The sequence below is a fragment of the Staurois parvus genome, unplaced genomic scaffold (assembly GCF_062004578.1).
Source record: "Staurois parvus isolate SC_StPar_1 unplaced genomic scaffold, SC_StPar_1.0 ptg000183l, whole genome shotgun sequence".
NCBI lineage: Eukaryota > Metazoa > Chordata > Amphibia > Anura > Ranidae > Staurois > Staurois parvus.
Window position 1 is genome coordinate 4,977,000 of NW_028317979.1, and position 25,343 is coordinate 5,002,342.

Consider the following 25,343-nt stretch of genomic DNA (forward strand, 5'->3'; position numbering starts at 1 on the left):
CTCATGCTGCTGCCAGGTCCACAGTCTCTTATGCCATGTGCCACTTTCAGGTCTCCTCACACTGCTGGTGTGTTAAATTTTTTGACATAGGGTGCTGGCAGATTACGGGCCTCCTATAGCTGCTGCCAGGCCCCTAATCTGCCATGGGCCCCTATATACCACCTCCTCATGCTGCTGCCAGGTCCAGAGTCTCTCATGGGTCCCTGTACGGCCTCCCATTGCTGCTGTCTCCATCGCCACACTCTGCCATGTGCCACATTCAGGTCTCTTCACACTGCTGGTGTGTTGAATTTTTTGACATAGGGTGCTGGCAGATTACGGGCCTCCCATAGCTGCTGCTAGGCCCCTAATCTGCCATTGGCCCCTATACCGCCTCCTCATGCTGCTGCCAGGTCCACAGTCTCTTATGCCATGTGCCACTTTCAGGTCTCCTCACACTGCTGGTGTGTTCAATTTTTTGACATAGGGTGCTGGCAGATTACGGACCTCCCATAGCTGCTGCCAGGCCCCTAATCTGCCATGGGCCCCTATATACCGCCTCCTCATGCTGCTGCCAGGTCCAGAGTCTCTCATGGGTCCCTGTACGGCCTCCCATTGCTGCTGTCTCCATCGCCACACTCTGCCATGTGCCACTTTCAGGTCTCTTCACACTGCTGGTGTGTTGAATTTTTTGACATAGGGTGCTGGCAGATTACGGGCATCCCATAGCTGCTGCCAGGCCCCTAATCTGCCATGGGCCCCTATACCGCCTCCTCATGCTGCTGCCAGGTCCACAGTCTCTTATGCCATGTGCCACTTTCAGGTCTCCTCACACTGCTGGTGTGTTCAATTTTTTGACATAGGGTGCTGGCAGATTAGGGGCCTCCCATAGCTGCTGCCAGGCCCCTAATCTGCCATGGGCCCCTATATACCGCCTCCTCATGCTGCTGCCAGGTCCAGAGTCTCTCATGGGTCCCTGTACGGCCTCCCATTGCTGCTGTCTCCATTGCCACACTCTGCCATGTGCCACTTTCAGGTCTCTTCACACTGCTGGTGTGTTGAATTTTTTGACATAGGGTGCTGGCAGATTACGGGCCTCCCATAGCTGCTGCCAGGCCCCTAATCTGCCATGGGCCCCTATACCGCCTCCTCATGCTGCTGCCAGGTCCACAGTCTCTTATGCCATGTGCCACTTTCAGGTTTCCTCACACTGCTGGTGTGTTCAATTTTTTGACATAGGGTGCTGGCAGATTACGGGCCCCCCATAGCTGCTGCCAGGCCCCTAATCTGCCATGGGCCCCTATATACCGCCTCCTCATGCTGCTGCCAGGTCCAGAGTCTCTCATGGGTCCCTGTACGGCCTCCCATTGCTGCTGTCTCCATCGCCACACTCTGCCATGTGCCACTTTCAGGTCTCCTCACACACTGCTGGTGTGTTGAATTTTTTGACATAGGGTGCTGGCAGATTACGGGCCTCCCATAGCTGCTGCCAGGCCCCTAATCTGCCATGGGCCCCTATATACCGCCTCCTCATGCTGCTGCCAGGTCCAGAGTCTCTCATGGGTCCCTGTACGGCCTCCCATTGCTGCTGTCTCCATCGCCACACTCTGCCATGTGCCACTTTCAGGTCTCCTCACACACTGCTGGTGTGTTGAATTTTTTGACATAGGGTGCTGGCAGATTACGGGCCTCCTATAGCTGCTGCCAGGCCCCTAATCTGCCATGGGCCCCTATATACCGCCTCCTCATGCTGCTGCCAGGTCCAGAGTCTCTCATGGGTCCCTGTACGGCCTCCCATTGCTGCTGTCTCCATCGCCACACTCTGCCATGTGCCACTTTCAGGTCTCCTCAAACTCTGCTGGTGTGTTGAATTTTTTGACATAGGGTGCTGGCAGATTACGGGCCTCCTATAGCTGCTGCCAGGCCCCTAATCTGCCATGGGCCCCTATACCGCCTCCTCATGCTGCTGCCTGGTCCAGAGTCTCTCATGGGTCCCTGTACGGCCTCCGATTGCTGCTGTCTCCATCGCCACACTCTGCCATGTGCCACATTCAGGTCTCTTCACACTGCTGGTGTGTTGAATTTTTTGACATAGGGTGCTGGCAGATTACGGGCCTCCCATAGCTGCTGCCAGGCCCCTAATCTGCCATGGGCCCCTATACCGCCTCCTCATGCTGCTGCCAGGTCCGCAGTCTCTTATGCTATGTGCCACTTTCAGGTCTCCTCACACTGCTGGTGTGTTCAATTTTTTGACATAGGGTGCTGGCAGATTACGGGCCTCCTATAGCTGCTGCCAGGCACCTAATCTGCCATGGGCCCCTATATACCGCCTCCTCATGCTGCTGCCAGGTCCAGAGTCTCTCATGGGTCCCTGTACGGCCTCCCATTGCTGCTGTCTCCATCGTCACACTCTGCCATGTGCCACATTCATGTCTCTTCACACTGCTGGTGTGTTGAATTTTTTGACATAGGGTGCTGGCAGATTACGGGCTTCCCATAGCTGCTGCCAGGCCCCTAATCTGCCATGGGCCCCTGTACCGCCTCCTCATGCTGCTGCCAGGTCCACAGTGTCTCATGCCATGTGCCACTTTCAGGTCTCCTCACACTGCTGGTGTGTTGAATTTTTTGACATAGGGTGCTGGCAGATTACGGAACTCCTATAGCTGCTGCCAGGCCCCTAATCTGCCATGGGCCCCTATATACCGCCTCCTCATGCTGCTGCCAGGTCCAGAGTCTCTCATGGGTCCCTGTACGGCCTCCCATTGCTGCTGTCTCCATCGCCACACTCTGCCATGTGCCACATTCAGGTCTCTTCACACTGCTGGTGTGTTGAATTTTTTGACATAGGGTGCTGGCAGATTACGGGCCTCCCATAGCTGCTGCCAGGCCCCTAATCTGCCATGGGCCCCTATACCGCCTCCTCATGCTGCTGCCAGGTCCAGAGTCTCTTATGCCATGTGCCACTTTCAGGTCTCCTCACACTGCTGGTGTGTTAAATTTTTTGACATAGGGTACTGGCAGATTACGGGCCTCCTATAGCTGCTGCCAGGCCCCTAATCTGCCATGGGCCCCTATACCGCCTCCTCATGCTGCTGCCAGGTCCAGAGTCTCTCATGGGTCCCTGTACGGCCTCCCATTGCTGCTGTCTCCATCGCCACACTCTGCCATGTGCCACATTCAGGTCTCTTCACACTGCTGGTGTGTTGAATTTTTTGACATAGGGTGCTGGCAGATTACGGGCCTCCCATAGCTGCTGCCAGGCCCCTAATCTGCCATGGGCCCCTATACCGCCTCCTCATGCTGCTGCCAGGTCCACAGTCTCTTATGCCATGTGCCACTTTCAGGTCTCCTCACACTGCTGGTGTGTTCAATTTTTTGACATAGGGTGCTGGCAGATTACGGGCCTCCCATAGCTGCTGCCAGGCCCCTAATCTGCCATGGGCCCCTATATACCGCCTCCTCATGCTGCTGCCAGGTCCAGAGTCTCTCATGGGTCCCTGTACGGCCTCCCATTGCTGCTGTCTCCATCGCCACACTCTGCCATGTGCCACTTTCAGGTCTCTTCACACTGCTGGTGTGTTGAATTTTTTGACATAGGGTGCTGGCAGATTACGGGCCTCCCATAGCTGCTGCCAGGCCCCTAATCTGCCATGGGCCCCTATATACCGCCTCCTCATGCTGCTGCCAGGTCCAGAGTCTCTCATGGGTCCCTGTACGGCCTCCCATTGCTGCTGTCTCCATCGCCACACTCTGCCATGTGCCACTTTCAGGTCTCCTCACACACTGCTGGTGTGTTGAATTTTTTGACATAGGGTGCTGGCAGATTACGGGCCTCCTATAGCTGCTGCCAGGCCCCTAATCTGCCATGGGCCCCTATATACCGCCTCCTCATGCTGCTGCCAGGTCCAGAGTCTCTCATGGGTCCCTGTACGGCCTCCCATTGCTGCTGTCTCCATCGCCACACTCTGCTATGTGCCACATTCAGGTCTCTTCACACTGCTGGTGTGTTGAATTTTTTGACATAGGGTGCTGGCAGATTACGGGCCTCCCATAGCTGCTGCCAGGCCCCTAATCTGCCATGGGCCCCTATATACCGCCTCCTCATGCTGCTGCCAGGTCCAGAGTCTCTCATGGGTCCCTGTACGGCCTCCCATTGCTGCTGTCTCCATCGCCACACTCTGCCATGTGCCACTTTCAGGTCTCCTCACACACTGCTGGTGTGTTGAATTTTTTGACATAGGGTGCTGGCAGATTACGGGCCTCCTATAGCTGCTGCCAGGCCCCTAATCTGCCATGGGCCCCTATATACCGCCTCCTCATGCTGCTGCCAGGTCCAGAGTCTCTCATGGGTCCCTGTACGGCCTCCCATTGCTGCTGTCTCCATCGCCACACTCTGCCATGTGCCACTTTCAGGTCTCCTCACACACTGCTGGTGTGTTGAATTTTTTGACATAGGGTGCTGGCAGATTACGGGCCTCCTATAGCTGCTGCCAGGCCCCTAATCTGCCATGGGCCCCTATATACTGCCTCCTCATGCTGCTGCCAGGTCCAGAGTCTCTCATGGGTCCCTGTACGGCTTCCCATTGCTGCTGTCTCCATCGCCACACTCTGCCATGTGCCACTTTCAGGTCTCCTCACACACTGTTGGTGTGTTGAATTTTTTGACATAGGGTGCTGGCAGATTACGGGCCTCCTATAGCTGCTGCCAGGCCCCTAATCTGCCATGGGCCCCTATATACCGCCTCCTCATGCTGCTGCCAGGTCCAGAGTCTCTCATGGGTCCCTGTACGGCCTCCCATTGCTGCTGTCTCCATCGCCACACTCTGCCATGTGCCACTTTCAGGTCTCCTCAAAATCTGCTGGTGTGTTGAATTTTTTGACATAGGGTGCTGGCAGATTACGGGCCTCCTATAGCTGCTGCCAGGCCCCTAATCTGCCATGGGCCCCTATACCGCCTCCTCATGCTGCTGCCAGGTCCAGAGTCTCTCATGGGTCCCTGTACGGCCTCCCATTGCTGCTGTCTCCATCGCCACACTCTGCCATGTGCCACATTCAGGTCTCTTCACACTGCTGGGGTGTTGAATTTTTTGACATAGGGTGCTGGCAGATTACGGGCCTCCCATAGCTGCTGCCAGGCCCCTAATCTGCCATGGGCCCCTGTACCGCCTCCTCATGCTGCTGCCAGGTCCACAGTGTCTCATGCCATGTGCCACTTTCAGGTCTCCTCACACTGCTGGTGTGTTGAATTTTTTGACATAGGGTGCTGGCAGATTACGGGCCTCCTATAGCTGCTGCCAGGCCCCTAATCTGCCATGGGCCCCTATATACCGCCTCCTCATGCTGCTGCCAGGTCCAGAGTCTCTCATGGGTCCCTGTACGGCCTCCCATTGCTGCTGTCTCCATTGCCACACTCTGCCATGTGCCACATTCAGGTCTCTTCACACTGCTGGTGTGTTGAATTTTTTGACATAGGGTGCTGGCAGATTACGGGCCTCCCATAGCTGCTGCCAGGCCCCTAATCTGCCATGGGCCCCTGTACCGCCTCCTCATGCTGCTGCCAGGTCCACAGTCTCTTAAGCCATGTGCCACTTTCAGGTCTCCTCACACTGCTGGTGTGTTCAATTTTTTGACATAGGGTGCTGGCAGATTACGGGCCTCCTATAGCTGCTGCCAGGCCCCTAATCTGCCATGGGCCCCTATATACCACCTCCTCATGCTGCTACCAGGTCCAGAGTCTCTCATGGGTCCCTGTACGGCCTCCCATTGCTGCTGTCTCCATCGCCACACTCTGCCATGTGCCACATTCAGGTCTCTTCACACTGCTGGTGTGTTGAATTTTTTGACATAGGGTGCTGGCAGATTACGGGCCTCCCATAGCTGCTGCTAGGCCCCTAATCTGCCATGGGCCCCTATACCGCCTCCTCATGCTGCTGCCAGGTCCACAGTCTCTTATGCCATGTGCCACTTTCAGGTCTCCTCACACTGCTGGTGTGTTCAATTTTTTGACATAGGGTGCTGGCAGATTACGGACCTCCCATAGCTGCTGCCAGGCCCTTAATCTGCCATGGGCCCCTATATACCGCCTCCTCATGCTGCTGCCAGGTCCAGAGTCTCTCATGGGTCCCTGTACGGCCTCCCATTGCTGCTGTCTCCATCACCACACTCTGCCATGTGCCACTTTCAGGTCTCTTCACACTGCTGGTGTGTTGAATTTTTTGACATAGGGTGCTGGCAGATTACGGGCCTCCCATAGCTGCTGCCAGGCCCCTAATCTGCCATGGGCCCCTATACCGCCTCCTCATGCTGCTGCCAGGTCCACAGTCTCTTATGCCATGTGCCACTTTCAGGTCTCCTCACACTGCTGGTGTGTTCAATTTTTTGACATAGGGTGCTGGCAGATTAGGGGCCTCCCATAGCTGCTGCCAGGCCCCTAATCTGCCATGGGCCCCAATATACCGCCTCCTCATGCTGCTGCCAGGTCCAGAGTCTCTCATGGGTCCCTGTACGGCCTCCCATTGCTGCTGTCTCCATTGCCACACTCTGCCATGTGCCACTTTCAGGTCTCTTCACACTGCTGGTGTGTTGAATTTTTTGACATAGGGTGCTGGCAGATTACGGGCCTCCCATAGCTGCTGCCAGGCCCCTAATCTGCCATGGGCCCCTATACCGCCTCCTCATTCTGCTGCCAGGTCCACAGTCTCTTATGCCATGTGCCACTTTCAGGTTTCCTCACACTGCTGGTGTGTTCAATTTTTTGACATAGGGTGCTGGCAGATTACGGGCCCCCCATAGCTGCTGCCAGGCCCCTAATCTGCCATGGGCCCCTATATACCGCCTCCTCATGCTGCTGCCAGGTCCAGAGTCTCTCATGGGTCCCTGTACGGCCTCCCATTGCTGCTGTCTCCATCGCCACACTCTGCCATGTGCCACTTTCAGGTCTCCTCACACACTGCTGGTGTGTTGAATTTTTTGACATAGGGTGCTGGCAGATTACGGGCCTCCCATAGCTGCTGCCAGGCCCCTAATCTGCCATGGGTCCCTATATACCGCCTCCTCATGCTGCTGCCAGGTCCAGAGTCTCTCATGGGTCCCTGTACGGCCTCCCATTGCTGCTGTCTCCATCGCCACACTCTGCCATGTGCCACTTTCAGGTCTCCTCACACACTGCTGGTGTGTTGAATTTTTTGACATAGGGTGCTGGCAGATTACGGGCCTCCTATAGCTGCTGCCAGGCCCCTAATCTGCCATGGGCCCCTATATACCGCCTCCTCATGCTGCTGCCAGGTCCAGAGTCTCTCATGGGTCCCTGTACAGCCTCCCATTGCTGCTGTCTCCATCGCCACACTCTGCCATGTGCCACTTTCAGGTCTCCTCAAACTCTGCTGGTGTGTTGAATTTTTTGACATAGGGTGCTGGCAGATTACGGGCCTCCTATAGCTGCTGCCAGGCCCCTAATCTGCCATGGGCCCCTATACCACCTCCTCATGCTGCTGCCTGGTCCAGAGTCTCTCATGGGTCCCTGTACGGCCTCCCATTGCTGCTTTCTCCATCGCCACACTCTGCCATGTGCCACATTCAGGTCTCTTCACACTGCTGGGGTGTTGAAGTTTTTGACATAGGGTGCTGGCAGATTACGGGCCTCCCATAGCTGCTGCCAGGCCCCTAATCTGCCATGGGCCCCTGTACCGACTCCTCATGCTGCTGCCAGGTCCACAGTGTCTCATGCCATGTGCCACTTTCAGGTCTCCTCACACTGCTGGTGTGTTGAATTTTTTGACATAGGGTGCTGGCAGATTACGGGCCTCCTATAGCTGCTGCCAGGCCCCTAATCTGCCATGGGCCCCTATATACCGCCTCCTCATGCTGCTGCCAGGTCCAGAGTCTCTCATGGGTCCCTGTACGGCCTCCCATTGCTGCTGTCTCCATCGCCACACTCTGCCATGTGCCACATTCAGGTCTCTTCACACTGCTGGTGTGTTGAATTTTTTGACATAGGGTGCTGGCAGATTACGGGCCTCCCATAGCTGCTGCCAGGCCCCTAATCTGCCATGGGCCCCTATACCGCCTCCTCATGCTGCTGCCAGGTCCGCAGTCTCTTATGCCATGTGCCACTTTCAGGTCTCCTCACACTGCTGGTGTGTTCAATTTTTTGACATAGGGTGCTGGCAGATTACGGGCCTCCTATAGCTGCTGCCAGGCCCCTAATCTGCCATGGGCCCCTATATACCGCCTCCTCATGCTGCTGCCAGGTCCAGAGTCTCTCATGGGTCCCTGTACGGCCTCCCATTGCTGCTGTCTCCATCGCCACACTCTGCCATGTGCCACATTCATGTCTCTTCACACTGCTGGTGTGTTGAATTTTTTGACATAGGGTGCTGGCAGATTACGGGCCTCCCATAGCTGCTGCCAGGCCCCTAATCTGCCATGGGCCCCTATACCGCCTCCTCATGCTGCTGCCAGGTCCACAGTCTCTTATGCCATGTGCCACTTTCAGGTCTCCTCACACTGCTGGTGTGTTCAATTTTTTGACATAGGGTGCTGGCAGATTACGGGCCTCCCATAGCTGCTGCCAGGCCCCTAATCTGCCATGGGCCCCTATATACCGCCTCCTCATGCTGCTGCCAGGTCCAGAGTCTCTCATGGGTCCCTGTACGGCCTCCCATTGCTGCTGTCTCCATCGCCACACTCTGCCATGTGCCACTTTCAGGTCTCCTCACACACTGCTGGTGTTGAATTTTTTGACATAGGGTGCTGGCAGATTACGGGCCTCCTATAGCTGCTGCCAGGCCCCTAATCTGCCATAGGCCCCTATATACCGCCTCCTCATGCTGCTGCCAGGTCCAGAGTCTCTCATGGGTCCCTGTACGGCCTCCCATTGCTGCTGTCTCCATCGCCACACTCTGCCATGTGCCACTTTCAGGTCTCCTCACACACTGCTGGTGTGTTGAATTTTTTGACATAGGGTGCTGGCAGATTACGGGCCTCCTATAGCTGCTGCCAGGCCCCTAATCTGCCATGGGCCCCTATATACCGCCTCCTCATGCTGCTGCCAGGTCCAGAGTCTCTCATGGGTCCCTGTACGGCCTCCCATTGCTGCTGTCTCCATCGCCACACTCTGCCATGTGCCACATTCAGGTCTCTTCACACTGCTGGTGTGTTGAATTTTTTGACATAGGGTGCTGGCAGATTACGGGCCTCCCATACCTGCTGCCAGGCCCCTAATCTGCCATGGGCCCCTATACCGCCTCCTCATGCTGCTGCCAGGTCCACAGTCTCTTATGCCATGTGCCACTTTCAGGTCTCCTCACACTGCTGGTGTGTTCAATTTTTTGACATAGGGTGCTGTCAGATTACGGGCCTCCCATAGCTGCTGCCAGGCCCCTAATCTGCCATGGGCCCCTATATACCGCCTCCTCATGCTGCTGCCAGGTCCAGAGTCTCTCATGGGTCCCTGTACGGCCTCCCATTGCTGCTGTCTCCATCGCCACACTCTGCCATGTGCCACTTTCAGGTCTCCTCACACACTGCTGGTGTGTTGAATTTTTTGACATAGGGTGCTGGCAGATTACGGGCCTCCTATAGCTGCTGCCAGGCTCTTAATCTGCCATGGGCCCCTATACCGCCTCCTCATGCTGCTGCCAGGTCCAGAGTCTCTAATGGGTCCCTGTACGGCCTCCCATTGCTGCTGTCTCCATCGCCACACTCTGCCATGTGCCACATTCAGGTCTCTTCACACTGCTGGTGTGTTGAATTTTTTGACATAGGGTGCTGGCAGATTACGGGCCTCCCATAGCTGCTGCCAGGCCCCTAATCTGCCATGGGCCCCTATACCGCCTCCTCATGCTGCTGCCAGGTCCACAGTCTCTTATGCCATGTGCCACTTTCAGGTCTCCTCACACTGCTGGTGTGTTCAATTTTTTGACATAGGGTGCTGGCAGATTACGGGCCTCCCATAGCTGCTGCCAGGCCCCTAATCTGCCATGGGCCCCTATATACCGCCTCCTCATGCTGCTGCCAGGTCCAGAGTCTCTCATGGGTCCCTGTACGGCCTCCCATTGCTGCTGTCTCCATCGCCACACTCTGCCATGTGCCACTTTCAGGTCTCCTCACACACTGCTGGTGTGTTGAATTTTTTGACATAGGGTGCTGGCAGATTACGGGCCTCCTATAGCTGCTGCCAGGCCCCTAATCTGCCATGGGCCCCTATATACCGCCTCCTCATGCTGCTGACAGGTCCAGAGTCTCTCATGGGTCCCTGTACGGCCTCCCATTGCTGCTGTCTCCATCGCCACACTCTGCCATGTGCCACTTTCAGGTCTCCTCACACACTGCTGGTGTGTTGAATTTTTTGACATAGGGTGCTGGCAGATTATGGGCCTCCTATAGCTGCTGCCAGGCCCCTAATCTGCCATGGGCCCCTATATACCGCCTCCTCATGCTGCTGCCAGGTCCAGAGTCTCTCATGGGTCCCTGTACGGCCTCCCATTGCTGCTGTCTCCATCGCCACACTCTGCCATGTGCCACTTTCAGGTCTCCTCACACACTGCTGGTGTGTTGAATTTTTTGACATAGGGTGCTGGCAGATTACGGGCCTCCCATTGCTGCTGCCAAGCCCGTAATCTGCCATGGGCCCCCGTACCGACTCCTCATGCTGTGACGTTGCAACAAGGTGGAATTCAACCCTACATATGTTAGACCGCCTTTACGAACAGCAAAAGGCCATCACAGATTTCCTGATGTTAAAAGCGGATAAAGGTGCTCCCTGTGTAACTTAGATGTCAGCCATTGGCAGCTCATGCGTGACACCTGCGCTTGCTCAGGCCCTTTGAGGAGGCCACGCTATTCGTGAGTCGGCAGGACTATGGGATGAACGACGTCATTCCTCTGTTGCACGTCCTGGAACAAATGCTGTTAACAATGGCTTGTCAGGGTGCGGTAGACGTGGCATACAGATCTCAACGCCACATGACCCCTGTGGGGGCAGGACAGGAAGAAGAGGAGGAGGTAGAGGAGGACATTGGTGCTCAGGAATTATTGAGTGAAATGGGTTTTTTTTCCACTCAGCGGACAGGAGTGGAGGAGCAGGAGCATCTGGTAGAGGAGGAGGAAGAGGAGACAGAGGACCCAGACGCACCGTGGCAGTATGCTGTGGAGATGGAGGCAGGGAGTCCCTCGCATTCCTTGGCACAAATGGCCCATAGCATGCTCGCTTGCTTGCGTACCGACAGCCGAATAATAACCATCAGACAGAGGGATGACTTTTGGCTGTCCACCTTGTTGGACCCTCGCTACCGTTCAAAAATGGTGGCCTTTTTCACACCTGCTGAGAGGGAGGCCAAAATAACGTACTATAAAAACCACCTATGTAGTCAGCTGGTCTCTGCCTTTCTGCGCCAACGTCCATCCTCAGACACTGTGGGCCCTGTGCGCTCGCGTTCCGCTGCCATGGCAGCAGGGGAGGGGTGGGGTGGTAGGAGCAGTGGCAGCTCCACCAGCAGCGGCTGCCTCAGTCTGCAGTCGATGATGAGTAGCTTTCTTCACCAGCGCAGTGAGGAAACTACTAACCAGCCGCAGCAGCAGCAGCAGCATCAGGTGGACCTGGAGCAGGACCTCAAACAACAGGCTTAGGCCTACTTGGACAGCACCCTGCCAACCGAGGTAGACAATCCCCTTGACTACTGGCCAACGAAACTTGACCTTTGGCCCCAACTAGCTGAATTTGCCCTTGAAAGGCTGTCATGCCCGGCCAGTAGCGTGGCATCGGAGCGCGTGTTTAGTGCGGCAGGAGGTATTGCAACTCCGCGGAGGACACGACTGTCCACCCAAAGTGTGGAGAGACTCACGTTTGTGAAAATGAATCAGGCGTGGATTAGTCTGGATTTCAAACCACCAGTTCCTGACACAACTGACTAAATCCGCCATGAATCATGCCCCAAACATGTGCCACTTTCAGGTCTCCTCACACTGCTGGTGTGTTCCATTTTTTGTCATAGGGTGCTGGCAGATTACGGGCCTCCCATAGCTGCTGCCAGGCCCGTAATCTGCCATGGGCCCCTATACCGCCTCCTCATGCTGCTGCCAAGTCCAGAGTCTCTCATGGGTCCCTGTACGGCCTCCCATTGCTGCTGTCTCCATCGCCACACTCTGCCATGTGCCACTTTCAGGTCTCCTCACACTGCTGGTGTGTTGAATTTTTTGACATAGGGTGCTGGCAGATTACGGGCCTCCCATAGCTGCTGCCAGGCCCCTAATCTGCCATGGGCCCCTATACCGCCTCCTCATGCTGCTGCCAAGTCCAGAGTCTGTCATGGGTCCCTGTACGGCCTCCCATTGCTCCCACTCTGCCATGTGCCACTTTGAGGTCTCCTCACACTCCTGCTGGTTTCCATTTTGTCATAGGTTGCTGGCAGATTACAGGCCTCCCATAGGTGCTGCCAGGCCCCAAATCTGCCATGGGCCCCCGTACCGCCTCGTCACGCTGCTGCTGGGTCCACAGTGTGACATGGGTCCCTGTACCGCCTCCCATTGCTCCCACTCTGCCATGTGTCACTTTGAGGTCTCCTCACACTCCTGCTGGTTTCCATTTTGTCATAGGTTGCTGCATGGCCTCCCATTGCTGCTGCCTCCACCGCCACACTGTGGCTCCACACTCTGGTTTTGGCCCCGTGACTGCCCAAATGAGTGAAGTGTGCGGTGATTCTAAGATCGACGGCACTCATCTGCATGTCATACTGACTGACAGTATTATTTCTCTTCCCCAGCAGACTCCAAGGGCATTTAAATTAAAGGTACAGTGTTCTGCACTAATATTAAGTCTCTCTGAAGCCTAGAAACACCCTTTTTTAAGTTAAATTCACAGCGAATATATTCGACTCGAATCGAATATTGTCCACGAATTCGCCGAATCAGTCGAATCGAATTTTTGAATACTTCGCTCATCTCTAGTCAGCACCATAGATGAGTTATTGGTTGTTAAGGAGTTGGCACCCGCCAGCTTCTTAACAATGATGAGTCATCCCTGCTGTCAGTGGGGATTCTCCGCTGACCTCAGAATTCAAACAAAAGCAGCATTTAAAAAAAAAGTGGTGTGGTACTCTGGTCACGTGAACCAACAGGAGGAAGAGCTGACAACGGCCAAAGGGCCTAGTGTAAATACACCCCAAAAGTGTGCTGGGGTGAAGCTGTGACTGGTAGCTATGGTGAAAGTTGGGTGTTGTATTAAGTACAAGTATAGCCAGGCTAGAGCCTTCCAGGTATTAACATGTCAAAAAGTAAATTAGAGTTAAAAAGCCCTCATTGACCTCTGTATCTGCAGATACTGTAGAGTAATTAATCCTCAGAGCTCACAGCAGAAGTGCTAAATTTCCGGGCATTGTCCCAGTAGATCACTCTGCTACACCCCCCTAGCCATAGCTTAGCAGCTGTCACCCCTGGCCCACTTCCAATTAACTTCAGTCAGGGCATCCCCCACCTCACAGCTACACAATAGGGTGGTGATGCTTATGACATTTAATTTGGCCACATAATCATTAAAGGTCAATGCCATTGACATAATATGGCCATATATCCATATAAAGTAATTGATGTCACAAGCATTCCCACCCCTTTGTGTACATTCACCCGTCAGGTGGGGAATACCTTGGCCGCAGTTGATTGGGTGACATTGGATGGGAGTGACAACTTCCTTATAGGTTCAGTCGAAACCCAAGTTCAAACCAAACCTTTGGTCATCTCTACTCAGCAGCCTCCCCTTTTTTTAATATTCAATTTAAAATTAGAGTAGGCGCACTAGAAAGGGGGAACAGGGTGAGCTGACCTGCTTTAAGGACAGCTACAGGGGTCAATGGTGGCTTATTTTACAGCTTATTCATTTATTTATTTGTTTACAACATGTAATACTTGAATGTGAAGTACAAGGCTGCACTTGGGTCTTGTCTACAAACTCTATAGAAGAGACCAGATACAGATTTGTACCCTGATAAGTACATTTTTCTTTCACCAAAACCTCTTTTGTGTAATTTTTATTTTTTGCTAATGCATCTAATACTTTTGACATTCAGATTTTTTTTTCCCAAAGATCCCTGTAAATAGCTTTGAATTAAAATGTCAACTTTATTTTTCAAATGTGTTCATGTAAGGCAGAGATAGAATTAACTAGTATAGTATAAATATTTAAAGGAAACGTGCTTAGGCAGGCCTTACAGGATTCATTTTCTTTTGTTCAACCAGGGGGTTGAACGAATGAAAATGAATCAATTCCTCCATCTATCCATGCATTTGAGGTGAATGGTGGAATCCCTTTCACAAAGCTTTTGTATTCTGACAGTGGAGAGGCTTCCCCACCATCAGAATACAGTCACTAGCACTGCCAGCTATATCCATCAGCAATGATCAAGTGAAAACATTCCAACAAGCTAGTTGTACAGAGGTCAGTCGAAAGATTGACTTCTGTACAACTAGCCTGCCCATAAATGGATTGAAATTCATCTGGTCCCTGCTGAACCAGCTAAATTTCAGTCCATCTATGACCAGTTTTAGAGTAATAAATAGACAACTATTGTCCAGTGTTAGCTGCCTGATTGTTACCCTGATCCTCTTGCTTTAATACATAGCCACCCTTTCTTGAGCAGGGGTGGCTATCTAAATTTATGTTGCTGGGTGTTAAATAGCCAACACTAATTCATAGTCTGCACTTATTTGGTTTTCCCCTAAGATCAGTGTATCTGTTGTTTCCTCTGCTTCTAGTATGTGTCACTGATACCTCTGGCAATACAGTGTGAGGCTACAGTAATACTGGGTTATGAATATTTATGTTCCCTCTAAGCAACCACTAGAAGGTTCATTGCTAGTGGAGCATGTTAACAGAGGGCTGAAATATTCAGGATTAACCTTGTGAGGCTTTCTTTTCCCCCTTGGCTTTATCTTGGGGAGGTGTGCTGTCGAGTTGTCTGACCTGTAGCCTGTATAGACTCAAGGAGGTAGACGCCCCTGGAGGAAGGAGATGGATGGAGCTGGATCCTCAAAGAGGCCCGGGAATTCTCCTGAGACAAAGCACAAAGAATCCTGTTATTCAGCTAGATTGTGCTGTTATTATTATTATTATACAGTATTTATAAAGCGACAACAGTTCGCTCAGCGCTGTACATTACAAAGGGAGACAGAACATGCGACAGTACAATAACAATACAATGTGATACACAAGGGGTTCGAGGGCCTTGCTTCTTGGAGCTTACAATCTAGGAGGGAGGGGATAGTGGTACAGGAGGAGATAGCTGTGGGGGATGGAGTGGTAGGAAGTGGTTCTACAATGTTGTTGGTTTGCCTTAAAGGGCCTTTACAGTGTTCAAGCTGAAAATTGAGCTGGAGTCTGTAAGTTTGGCTGTGGATATCTGCAGCTCTTAACCCTCCCTCCCTGTGAGTTTTCAGAGCCACCCAATGCCAACCAATGTTTCCCGATCCCCAATTTGCAAACCGTGGATTTAGCCCTGGGATAAATGTCAGCCAGTCTGCCACTGGGGGCACCTCACATGCCTTTGGTGGTTGGAGGGTGCTAAAAATAATTATGGCATCTGCTCTAATACTAATTTAGAGTTATGACTCTACACACTGCATATTTGTACCTGGTATTTTACTCAAAATACTTAAAAGAGACCTTGCACTAAGAGACAAGGTTCACTTAGTACATCAGGGTCCCCTCCTGGCATTAAAAAAAAAATCTGCTCTGAAACAGAATATATACTTTTCCTACCCATACCTTTTTTCCTGTAGCACCTAAGCAACAGTGACATAATGGTCTACTGGGAATATGGGGGATGTGGTTTAGCAGTTTGAGTAAGATGGCATTTCTCTCATGCTGGTGACCAGAACCATTTTCTGCTATCCTTGTTCCATTCTCAGTAATTACTTTTTCCTGCTGGGGAATCCCTACAGTATGCTTATTGTTATCCTACAACAGTTGCACCTCTGAGTAAACAAGATTTTCAAACGTCACCAACATGTCATTGGTGACTTTAGGAATGTAATTTCTCCTAAAAAACTTTGGGTTGGTCAAAAACTACCCATTTCTTGGTTATCTCCAAAATAAAATTAGAGAGATTATATAAATGTGTACTTAAAGTAGTATGTAAGCTATGCTTACCTCCTTTTGAAAATGTTAGCTTCTTGGCCATCATGGTCCATACCATAGATCTAACTGAACTAGCAATAATTGCATTTGATCCTTGACTGAAAGCCACAGAGGAAGAAGGAATGATTCTAGAGCTGCCAACCTGAAAGATGTATCGTATCTCAATCAGGCCCTTTTTGGTTTGGGAATATGTCATTGCTATATTTCCTGCCAATCTCTTCCAATGTGGCCTCTCCTTCTCCATATGTCAAGCCATTTTTCAAGTCCTATATGCTGCTTCATCCTTATTGTCAATGACACAGTCGTCTATCGAACGTGAATGATCATCACCACCAACAGTGTCAGAAGTGTTTGCTTTGAAGTGTCCCCCTACTCAGCAAGAACACATACAGAGTGTGTGCACCTTCATAATGTGACTGGGGGGCCCTCAAGCTACTCAACGTTTGTACTCTCAATAACAGCTCTTTCTGATTTATTCCAGTGAGGGGACATATTTCCACTGGCACTAATGGAGCCTGAACATCTTGTGGCAGAGAGAGGCCCTGCCACTGTGAAAATGCAGGAGAAAGTGGCATGGGGTTTGCACATATGCAAAGTGTGGAACTCCAAAATGTAAGTTCTTAGTAGAGAAAGGTGGTTTTTACTTTTTTTTTGTGTTTTGTTATTCCCGAATCAGGGTCTGGAGCTTGGAGACTTCAAAGTTCTTTGAAAGGGAAGGAGTCTCCAAACCCAGTCTTGCCAGTAACCAGCAAGCTGAGTGCGCAGGCATTCACAAACTTTATAATCTAGGACTTGGCAACAGTTCAGAGCTCCACCCATAGGAAGTCTCTGCATAGGGGTCCGGAGGACCATAATCCTTCCCAAGCAGTCAGAGAGGCTGCACAGGGCAACCAGAGCATTTAAGTCTGCACTTATCTACAAAAAAATGAGCATTTATTTATTTATTTATTTATTTTTTTTAAAGTGAACTTTAAACAATGTGGGATAATAACACATCCTAACATCAGTATCTAAAAGCAACTAACAATGCAATGGGTTTGAATTACTAAAACTGGAAGGGTGCAAAATCTGATGCAGTTCCGGATAGAAACCAACCAACTTACAGGTTTTATTGTCAAAGCTTAATTGAACAAGCTGAAGTTAGAAGCTGATTGGCTACCATGCATAGCTGCACCAGATTCTCAGTTTGCTTAAGTTTTAGTAATTCTCCCATAAAATGGTGAAAAACTTTTATAAAATCCTTTTTTACTCTTTTAAAAAGTCAACTCTGCTGCCAAAAGAATTGAGTGCAGCCAGGGAAAGGTAGTCAGGAAGTACCAATGCCAGTGTATGCTCATAGATAACAGAGTGACAGCTGGGAATCCTGGTTGACGTAATGGACCAGATTTAAAATTGTGAGTGATGTGGATTTACATCAGGTGATATTATTAAAATGTATTTTTTTGTGTTTGACCCATGCCCTTGCAAAGTACCCCCTCCAGTGTTGAAAGACTTGTGGCCTAGTCTGGTCCAGGATGGGGAAGGGGGAGATGCACGATGGCTGCCCATCCCTGTCCTGACCACCCAGGCTGTATGCTGAGACAAAGGTCTTTTGTTTTTTCTGGAATATTAAGGGAAACCCCACAACATTTTTTCAATGACTACATTAAAACTACAATGAAGGGCGCATGCGCGACCTGCTCCCAAGATGGCCACGATGTAGAGCAGCTCTGTAGCTATACCTGACATCACAGCGACCACAACCCAACACACGGGAATTAGACATACCAGTCTCAGGGGATCAGTCCTCCGCACCCTCCTGCACAATGCCCATAAGGTAGAAAGTTCCAGCTCAGCCGCAAAGGCTGACAGATTTTTACTCCGCACAGGATCCCAGATTCCAAAATGTTGCCAGCACCTCACAGAGTGGATGTCTCAGTCCTGTAAATGAAGACAGCGGCTATAATCCAGATCCCAGGCTGCTCGTGCTACTGTATGAAGGCGACCCGGGTGATTCATCTCCCCCTCTCTCTCCCACAACAAGGAGCCTAGCAAAATCCAGATCCAGGATAGAAGGCCCTACACTCACTGAATCACAGGCCTCAGCTACTCTATACACTCCTTCATTACTGTCAGCCATAGAGGAATTTCCAGCATCAGACCAACCTGTGTCCGAACTATCCTTGAAAAACATGCTTCTCTCCCTCATGCAGACTCTACATAATGATATTGCTAATGTGATAACTCCAATCTCTAACGCCATTTCTGATCATTCAAAGTGCTTACAACATATTGAAAACAAAATGTCAGATATGACCATGGCCCACAATACAGTAGTAGATGCACATATAGAGCAGGAATCAGAGATCCATCAACTACGAAATAAAATTGCAGACTTAGAGGACCGCTCAAGAAGAAACAACATTAAAATTTGCGGTATCCCGGAAACAATCGCACCCGACGCACTACCCTCATACCTACAACAATTGATGATACACCTGATACCGACAATCAACACAATGGAAGCCGCAATATATAGAATACACAGAATCTCAAAACCAGCATTTTTACCCGTCTCGGTCTCAAGAGATGTTCTAGCAAGGGTCCATTTCTATCACATTAAAGAAAAATTAATGGAAGCAGCAAGAAACCCCTCAGTGTTCCCCACATCCCATGCAGGATTAAAGCTCTATGCAGACCTATCTGAAGAAACACTCCTTAACAGGAAAACATTTATTTCAGTAACTAAAGCTCTCAGAAATTACAACATAGGATACCAATGGGGCTTCCCTACCAAGCTCCTTGTAAAACACCAGGGCAAAACCCACATCATAAGAAACCTAGAGGACGGTATCAACCTTCTCATAGAATGTAATATAATCCCAGTAGATGACCAACCAGCAACCCCACCGAATGGAGTGTGACTGGACCTGACCTACTGTATATCCTAACAAGAATTGAATTCCCGATCAACTACAACTTTTGATGTTGCCACAGATATCTAAAACGTTTCGAACCTACTAAACGCTCACTGCAAACTTTCAAAATTTCTGGGTAATACCCAGATGGCCTTTACACCAAGTTACTGCCACCAGATGACAGTAGCCTTGCAGGCTACCCAAGATCCTTGCATTTTTAGCAAGTTCTTTTTATATGTATGTTTTTGGGTTTCCACAAGTTCCTAAAAGGCTAACTGAGTCCTAATCGCAATCAAAAATTCGATATCCTTCCAACTCACTTCTGAATACACCGACCCCCAAGGACGCTTCCTAATATTAGTCTGTCTCATCAACAACACAACATTCACACTCGTCAACGCATATGGACCCAACTCCAGTCAACTCAGGTTCTTCAAGCAACTAATGAATAAACTCACTCCAATGAAAAAAGGCCATCTAATCATAGGTGGAGATTTCAACGAAGTGGAAAACCCACACATAGACTCCTCATCGGGGAAAATACCCCCACACCAAAGCTTGAATCAATTCATACATGATAGCGACTTATACAATATCTGGAGATGTCAACATGACTCCAAACGGGACTATTCAAACTACTCAGCCTCCAAACTATCCTACTCCAGAATAGACTTTTTTCTATACGATAAATTGACTCTACAACACATCTTATCATCCCCAATTCGTACAATATACTGGTCAGACCATGCACACATCTCTATAACATTAACTACACCAGATAGTCTACCTAACACCAAACCATGGAGATTAAACTCCATGATCCTCACAGACCCAAAGAATAAGCAAACCATTACAGAAGCACATGACCTATTTTTTGCAACAAATGACACACCAGACATCTCAATCAATACACTCTGGGCCACTTACAAAGCCTTTATGAGAGGAATCCTCATAAAGGTCAACTACCAAACAATAACTCGCAGGAGGCTCCAAATTGAAGAGCTCCTAACATCTATCAAACATAGAGAAACCATAAACAAAAACAACCCCTCTGTGGAAAATTCTTCCTCCCTACTAAAAGAAAGGGAAAAACTTTGATCCCTCTTATCATATCAATATGACCAAAACCTAAAAAAAATAAAAGCTAAATAATACTCATTAAACAACAAAGCAAGTACCCTCCTAGCCAAAACAGTCAAGCAACAGTGACTAAAAAACAAAATAAAAGTGATTCACAATCCTAAATCCAAAACCCTAGTTTCTAACCCGTTAGATTTATTCAATACCTTCGCAGACTTCTACCAAATTCTTTACAATCTTAAAGATGATAAAAACACACCCCAACCAACTCCTGAAAACATTCAATACTTTCTACATTCCATCAAACTTCCAGGCCTTACTCTGACCCAACTACAATCTATCTCTGAACCCTTTCACCCAAAAGAAATAGAAAAAATAATCAACTCATTACCACTTAACAAATCTCCTGGCATTGACAGATACACCAACGAACATTATAAAAATTTTGCTAACATCCTCACACCACACCTAACAAAACTTTTCAACTCTGCCGCATCCTTGGGAACTATGCCAAAAGAAATGCTTCAATCTACTATCACCATTATTCCCAAACCAGGGAAAGATCAACACTGATGTTAAAATATATGCCAAAGTAATCCACATCCAGACTAATTACCATATTGCCATCACTGATAAACCCAGACCAAGTAGGATTTATACCAGGTCATCAGGCCCCAGATGCTACCAGACGCCTAATTTCACTTATCCACGATCTACAAAATCACAAAACCCCCTCTCTGCTCCTATCATTGGACGCAGAAAAAGCCTTTGACCGCATCCACTGGGGATTTATGCAATCAACGTTGCAGAAATTTGGAATCTCAGGATGGCTACAAAAAGCTATCATGTCCTTATACTCCTCCCCATCAGCCAGAGTGCTTACTGATGGTATGTTATCAAAACCATTTGACTTTACGAACGGCACCAGACAGGGCTGCCCATTGTCCCCCATAATATTGGCCCTTTTAATTGAACTACTTGCCTCTACAATATGAGCACACCCACATCTTGCAGGTATAAAACACCAGGAATCTGAACACAAAATAAGTCTATTCACAGATGACATCATTCTAATGCTCACTAACCCTACTCAATCTCTAAATAGAATAGTGGACATACTACAAAAGTATCATACTACAAACTCAATGCAAACAATTACAAATATTAAACCTACACACATAAACATATCCAGGAATCCCTTTAAAAAAAATTCCCGTTCATTTGGAATGACAAATCAATTCCCTATCTGGGAATCAATCTCACAGCCTTGACATCCCAACTATATGACCTAAATCACAAAACATTTCTTCAATCACTTCCTAAAGAAATTCAAACTCTCAGGACCTACGGCCTCTCCAAACTTGGCAGGTTGGCAGCCCTAAAAATGTTTATACTACCCAAATTACTATATATCTTTAGAACCCTACCTATCCCGGTTCCTATAAAATGTTTTCATATCGCCAAATAAATGTTTTCAATTCCTCTGGGAATCAAAATGACCCAGATGCACCAATAACCTATTAATCCATCCATACAGCAAAGGAGGAGCAAACCTCCCACACTTACACACCTATTACATAGCTACTTGACCAAATGTACTACTGGTGGCATCCATCTAAAGAGAAAATTTGGACCAACATGGAAACTATAAAATTCCACCCCACAACACCACAGACACACCTCATACTAACCAACAAAAAAACCCATTTCAACTACAGTATCCTTGCATCAGAGCATCTCTGGAAGCATGGTCATACATTTCAAACCAATTATCCACGAGCTCGATGAAGATCTCTACTCCACTCAAGATCTTATACACCATGATTCCACATATAAACCTCACCAAATGGGAAACTGCAGAGGTAATATCCTTATTGGACCTATTCACAAAGCATGCCTCGGCCCCATTTCACTACCTCCAAAACAAATACTCCCTTCCAAAACAAGAAAACTTTACCTATTACAGAATTGCTCATTGCCTCAAAAACACAAACATTCCACACTTCACAACACTACCCACCCAAGCGTACTTATTCCTGAGTAAAAGCACCTACCCAGGCAAAGGAATATCCTTATTCTATTCCATCATTACTGATTTCAAACTCAAATTACGAACAACATCACTGACTAACTGGAAACTCTACTATCCCAAACATACACTGACCAGACATGGAATAGAGCCTTCAAAATAACTTACAAAGTATCCCACTGTGCATCCCACTGGGAATCACACCTCAAACTCCTACATCACTGGTACCTAACTCCTGACAGACTAAACAAAATCGATCCCACTTGTTCTTCACAATGCTGGAGACAATGTGGAGATAGAGGATCCCTCTTTCACATAATATGGGAGTGCAAATCAATCAGATCCTTCTGGAACAATATATTTAATCTGTTATCAGAAATAACAGGGAACAAAGTAAGATCTAACCCTTCACTAGCCTTATTCCATATCGGATTAGATAACTGTCCCCCAGACACATGCACCACTATTGTGCATATACTTTACGCAGCCAAAAACAATATTACCAGACTTTGGAAATCCTTAGACTCCCCATCCTTAACTAAAGTAATTCATGATTTAACCACACAATGTGATATGGAGAGGGGATTCTCTCTCCTACTCCCCACTAGCACTAAATTTCACAAGGCTTGGTATTTATGGTCAATTAACCCTAATTGTACAATTAAATTTTGATAGCTCACAACATATGGAGTACATTATGATATATATTGACTGGCACTGTTAATGTGTTACTATATTTTCCTGTTTATTCCTCCTATGCACCTTCCCACTGACCACTTCCTGCTTTTCCTCCCTTCCTTCCCCCCTCACCCCTTGTTCCTTCAACACCAGAAGGTAAGGCACACACTCTAGGCCCTGTGCCTCCCTTAAGGGACCCTCAAAATACTCCAATCCCATTTGTTGCCTTACCCAATGAACGAACCCACAAATGTATAACAATGTACCAGATACAATTTTTTGTTTTTGATGTTCTTTTGTATTATATTTGTAAAATTCCTCAATAAAAATTAGTTGAATATAAAACTACAATGAATCAGATTGGGGTTCTGTTCTATGTCTGCTAAGCGTACTGTGAAAAAAAAGGAAAAAAGGAAAGTAGCTTTACAGCAAAATAAGCAGTCAATCTTTAAGACTATGGAAATTATACTGTTTCATAGGACGAAGTTTGAAGAAATTTCCTAAGCATGTTATTTACAGGTTTTGTTTATTTCTCATGTCCTTGCAGAAACAAGAAAATACCCTCTCACCACTGTACTTATTTATTTTATTTGTTGGTACTCTTCTCCTATGCCTATGGCAGTGCCCAGATTGTCATGCATTTTTTGGCAGTAGTGTTCCTATTTCCTGAAAATTGCCAGAATTTACTAATATGATTTGCTTCCTATAGAGTTCAGTGGGGTTCAGGTTTATCAAATTTGAAATAGGATTTGCTAAACCATCTGTAAACATTACCCAGGCAGATTTGTTCATCCTTAGTAATTATTAACACTGGTCAGTGCTTCTCTGTTCACTTGATCAGCCCATCTGGTGAAATGCAGGCTGGGTGAGGTCCTTAGCCCCAACAGATTTGGAGGCCAATTTATATTTGCATATGCCATGACTCCACTTCTAATGCCTTACAGTATCATGTCTCTGGCACTGACAAGTGTTAATGCTGAGCTCTAAGCAGAAGAAATAGAGACAGAAATAGATAGTGAGAAATTTTATCTGGTATCAGCCTCTTGCATTCCCTGTACTGCAGAAATGGAGTGTGAGAAGAAGAAGCAACACAGGGAGTTAAACAGTTTATGTGTTGAGAAGAAGCATGCTGTTAGGAGAACCAAGCAGGCTGACAGAGAGATGAGTTTATCATTGTGCTGCTTTTCCTTCACAGCCTCCAGCTGGGTGGATTCAGGTTGATCTAGGCTCAGAGGAAGTGGGTGAAAAGAAATAGAACATCAGAGTGAGGACATCTAGTGACAGGAAAAAACTACTTCAAGAGGAATCTCTGGATTGTAGGTGAATACTGCAGTAAAGGTTGTTGTTGCTCTTTTATCTTTCAAAGGGCTAATTATTTTTATTCATCTATTTTGGCTGAAGTTCTAGTTTAAAGGTTAACTAAACCCAAGAACAAAAATGCAATAAATTTCATCCAACAGTCTTTAGATTTGGTGGCTGCATTATTTTTTTCAAGTTCTGAATATTTTCAACAAGTACATAAGATACCTTTTGACCTTGCCAGAAATGTTGTGCCTTGTCACTTAATGTTAGTTGCTTCAAAGAATATCTTCCTTACCTTAAACTACCACTTGCCCTGACCCCATGTAATGGAGGTAAAGTGTTATGAACATGTTTGCAGTTAATATCAGGAGAACAGCCTAGAGAAGGGGTCTCCAAACTTTCTAAATATAGGACCAGTTTACTGCCCTTCCAAACTTTAGGGGGTCTGGAATGTGGCCAGTGGGAGTAGAAAATATCCTGGTGTCAGTGGGAGTAAATTGTGTCCCCTCTTTGGTAGTAGGGGGCGGAATAGTGTCCCATGGTTGGTGTCAGTGGAAGGAATAGTGCCCCATCTGTGTCAATAGGAAGAATAGTGCACCATCTGTGTCAACTGGAGGAATAGTGCTCCATCTGTGTCAATGGGAGGAATAGTGCCCCATCTTTAGTATTGGGGGGAAAATAATGACTAATCATTGGTGTCAATGAGAGGAATAGTGCACCATTGTTGGTGTCAGTGGGAGAAATAGTGCCCCATTGTTGGTGTCAATGAGAAGAATAGTGCCTCATTGTCAGTGACAGTGGCAGGAAATATGTCCCACTGTTGTTCACATTGGAGGGAATAAGGTCCCCTCAAGAGCCGGATAAAAACAAGCAAAGAGCCACATGCAGCCCCTGGGTCGCAGTTTAGAGACCCCTGTCCTAGAGTAAAGACTGTGGTTCCCTCCATAGATACAGTGGGAGAATAACAGAACAGGTTATGTGTTATTTACAGGATTAACAGGTCAAAATAAAGCAAAAGAAGCTTGAAAAAGACAACAAATATAGACACCATCACAAGCACTATTAAGCTATGATATATTAAATTTTTGGCTTCAGGTTTAGATATACTTTAAGTCTGTAGTCTCAAAAAAATTATCAATATTTATGAGATATGTGATATTTTTTTTACCCTGCATTCCTGAAAGAACTAATTCTAGATACCTCAGCTGGCTGCAGGTTACAAGTACCTTCTCCGCTGAAGAGCAGCAGTATG

At 48.4% G+C, this 25,343-nt stretch overlaps 1 long non-coding RNA gene across 1 annotated transcript in view; it reads left to right on the top strand.

The window, feature by feature from the left end:
• LOC149462189 (uncharacterized) overlaps nucleotides 1-24,255 on the top strand; it is a 352,283-nt gene extending 328,028 nt beyond the window's left edge. Inside the window, exon 4 of the long non-coding RNA XR_016312696.1 lies at nucleotides 23,985-24,255. This is a non-coding gene — a long non-coding RNA (uncharacterized LOC149462189). The remainder of the gene's footprint in view (nucleotides 1-23,984) is intronic.
• Nucleotides 24,256-25,343: the final 1,088 nt, after the last annotated feature.